The sequence below is a fragment of the Drosophila subpulchrella genome, unplaced genomic scaffold, assembly GCF_014743375.2.
Source record: "Drosophila subpulchrella strain 33 F10 #4 breed RU33 unplaced genomic scaffold, RU_Dsub_v1.1 Primary Assembly Seq45, whole genome shotgun sequence".
In the NCBI taxonomy this organism is placed as follows: Eukaryota; Metazoa; Arthropoda; class Insecta; order Diptera; family Drosophilidae; genus Drosophila; species Drosophila subpulchrella.
This window is the reverse complement of record NW_023665660.1, coordinates 733,276-737,201: the sequence shown is the minus strand read 5'-3', so window position 1 is coordinate 737,201 and position 3,926 is coordinate 733,276.

The following is a 3,926-nucleotide window of genomic DNA, read 5'->3' as shown; positions in this document are numbered from 1 at the left end:
GCGCAGGCAGCACAGGGGTCGCAACTGCAGAATCCCTACGGAAAAGGTGCAGAGAACTCACCATTGCTAAGTGGCAAGAGAGGTGGGTAAATAGTAGCAAAGGACGATGGACGTATAAGCTTATCCCAGAACTGCAGAGATGGCTGGGACGGAAGCATGGACATGTGGACTACTACTTAACGCAACTGTTGACGGGACATGGATGCTTTAAATACTATCTGAATAGGTTTAAGCATGAACGTTATCCGCACTGCCCACTCTGCGAGTCGGATAATGAAGACGCAGAACACATGTTTTTTGTCTGTCCGAGATTCGAAAATGAACGAAGAGATCTGAGCATAAGGGTTGGGAGGACGCCAGCCGCTTGTAACCTGGTGGACATTATGCTTGAATCAGAAGTAAATTGGTCTGCGGTATGCAACATGGCCACAATAGTACTCAAAAAACTGCGCATCGCAGAAAGACTGCGAAATTCCAATAGGATAGAATCCTAGAGAGCCCTAAGGGCATTCCCCCCCCGGCGAAGTAATACCTAACGGCAGTACCGCCGGGGAAGCGGGGAGGGGGTGGAGTTTTTACTGGGTAAGAGTCCCAAACTTCGGCAAGCTAGTTCAGCTCCGAGTTGGCTTTCGATGCTTTAAACCACCACTAACACAAAAAAAAAAAAAAAAAAAAAACAATAGATATTCCTTCCAAACAAACAAAATTAAAGTCCGTAATTCTTTACACAAGTCCGACCATCCGATATAATAAATATTTATTGACTTTGCATATCCGACAGTGCGACCGTATATATTTACAATCTTGATTGGTTCCTAAATTCTAATTGGATTCTAGCCCGTTTCCTTACTTCTGAATTAAAAATTTTAAATTATTTTACGTTTTGGCCACAGCTGACTGTCTGATCCACTTTGAGGCCACTGTGAACGCTCCAGGTGCTCCTACCCCAACGTTATCCGCCTGTAAAATCCGACGCGATCACTTCAATTCCTTGTGGCAAATGGTAAAGGCAGCCTACGACATATGATCCGACTGTATTATAGCTGCAGGCAAGGGCGCCGCAAAGGTCGAACCCATCGTAGCCACAGTGGGTAATATTTCGGAAGGTCCTTTCTGTTGAGCACAATCCTTGCTGAGAAAGTGAAGACCGACTAGAAGTGGACCCGCGACCGAGTAAATGCGGGACATGCGAAGCCAGGCTAAGAGGCTCATCAGTATATGAAATAAAAAAGAAAACAAATATCTTTTTAATGTGTTGTCTGTGAAGTACATTTGTAATAACTTATCTACATTTGTTGTCTGTGCTTGGAGTTGGTGTGGTCCATGTACACTGTGAATAAAGTGTGACATCGTTGCCCAGCAAATTTCAAGTAAAGTCTGAAAGATAGAGAATAAATTGAATTAGTAAAATCGTTTAAATAATAATGAAAAATTGACACGAAAGGATTAGGAACTCAAGGAAAGGAGAGAAATGTTAGTGGGTAATATAAATAGCTACGCCTCATCCCCCCATATTAGAAAAGTTTGAAGAAAGAGGAATAAAGGAAATATAAATAAGAATGGAATTAGGATATGCTAATTAGTGATAGGGATAGAGTTCAAATCGGAAGAAAATTGAGGAGAAGTTTGGAGTTCATTCGGAATAGGGGACCAGCAAGTATGAATCCGCCGGTAACTCGCTCGCAAGCAAATCAAGAGAAGAAATTTGAAAACATATCGGCACCCGAAGGCATGGAGTCGCTAAGGGAGCAGAATCCTGAAGGAATGGGAAGCGGAAGTCCAGGAGAAGCTAGTGGTCATCAGTCGGTTGGCGGAACCGGAGCCATACCAAAGTCTTTGCCTTCTGAAATAAAGTCAGGAGTTAGTGAAGCACTGGTTCAAGCACAACAGACTTACCAGGTGGGAATGTCAACGGAATATGAAGCGTTCAAACAGCAGATGCAGCAGGATATGATGCAGTTCATGAAGGACATCAATGAATGCATGGCGGAGTGGCACAGAGATTTCGTAAAGGAAAACGCAGCATGGCAGGCATCTACGCAGGTTCATCAGGCTCAAATACAACAAGTTGGACAGGGCCAAATACCCTCTTCCGGGACGCATATGCAGCCACCTCAAGGTATGGCAGAGCAGCCGCGAGCAAATCCGAGTCAGATGCCACCAATCGATCCGAGGATGCTACAGCAACCTCCGCCAATCATACTGCCGGGAGTACGTCACCATATGGGATTCCCGCCACCAACATCTGGGGCGTTGTCCGAGAAGCAGGAGATGAGTCGCATCGGAAGGGTATCAGCATACCGCCTGGTCGACGGAGCAGAAACCAAGAAGATGGAATGGGTCTCACACGACGCCGCCAGAACATCCTCCTGGAAACGGTGGGACACAGCACAACTTCAATCCAGGACAAGATCAGCGTCGGTCAAGCGGGGCAGCAGGCGATTCTGCGTTTAAAGTCGGCCAGCTGTGGAAGTGGGGGCTCAGTTTCGATGGAAGTCCCAGAAGCATGCCCATGGCCGAATTTATATTCCGCCTCGAACATCTCCAAAGGTCGTATCAGGTGCGTGGAAGGAGGTCCTAAGAGAATTTCACGTATTAGTGGAAGGACCAGCCAAGGAATGGTACTGGATGTACGTGAGGTCGACGGAGAAGCAAGAGTGGACTTACCTGAGGTACGCACTACAACAGCAGTTTCAGAGTCATCGAGCTGCGAGAACGGAAGCAGAAGCCAGGAGAAACCACCAGGTGTACATCCAGACCATGCTAGCGCTCAGATTTCGACTAGAGATGCCGTTATCCGACTTCGACCTGATTAAGGTGATAAGGATGAATATTAGGGATCAGATTTCGAGAATTATATACCCAATATACATCACAAGCCTGGATCAACTCCGTCATGAATGCCACGATGCGGAGAGAATATTGGCGACTCGATGGACCCGACATCCAACCAACCTCGAAACTCACCGGGGATATTAGGATAGTCCGAGGATAGATGAGCTTTGTCCGGAATCAGTCGGAGAAGAGAGTTTACCTGTAGAACAAGAGGAAGTGGAGGCATTAGCTAGACACTGGGAGAACAACAGGGAACGACAGCCACTTACATGCCGGAATTGCGGAACCGTGGGACACCCATTCAAAGCGTGTGAATCGGAGGTGTTAAAGGTATTCTGTTTCAAGTGTAGACTACTCGGTGTGAGGACTCCAAGATGTACTCGATGCCAAACGGGAAACGGTGGAAGGTGACAATAGACCATTCGCACAGGTCAAGATAGAAGACCTGGAGGTCGTGGGTCTCTTGAATTCCGGGGCATCAGTCAGCTTGCTTGGGGAAGGTTGCCTAGAAACAGTGGAAAGGTTAGGACTGAGATTAGAGAGGTCACAATCGATAATTAATTCAGCAGGAGGTATGCAGCATCGAGAAGTGGGGAAGATTCAACCCAGCACCTCGTCTAATGGGTTAACACATCGATTGCCGATACTCCTTTGTCCTTCCTTGAAGCAAAAATTGTACCTTGGTATAGTTTCTAGAGGAAATTCGAATTAGCACGAGAGGTGTTGGGTGTAGAATCCTTACACCAGGTGGAATCCGAAGTTATAGCCAAAGGAGAACCGATCGAGGCACATATCCTATCCCCCGAACAGACTGATCAGCTGGAAGAATCAGAAGGATGTTTTCTGACTAACGAAAGTCAAGGACTAGGACTTACCAAGGTAGAAGAACACTCGATCCAGTTAGTTGAAGGAGCCGTACCCGTCAAGGAGAGATTCGTTCCAGTTTCTCCGGCGAAACAACAACTGCCGTTCGCAAAAGTCGATGAAATGCTACGGTTAGGAGTCATCGAGTTAAGTGAAAGTCCCTGGAACAGCCGAACGACGCTGGTACAGAAACCTGGAAAGAATAGGCTGTGCTTAGACGCAAGAAA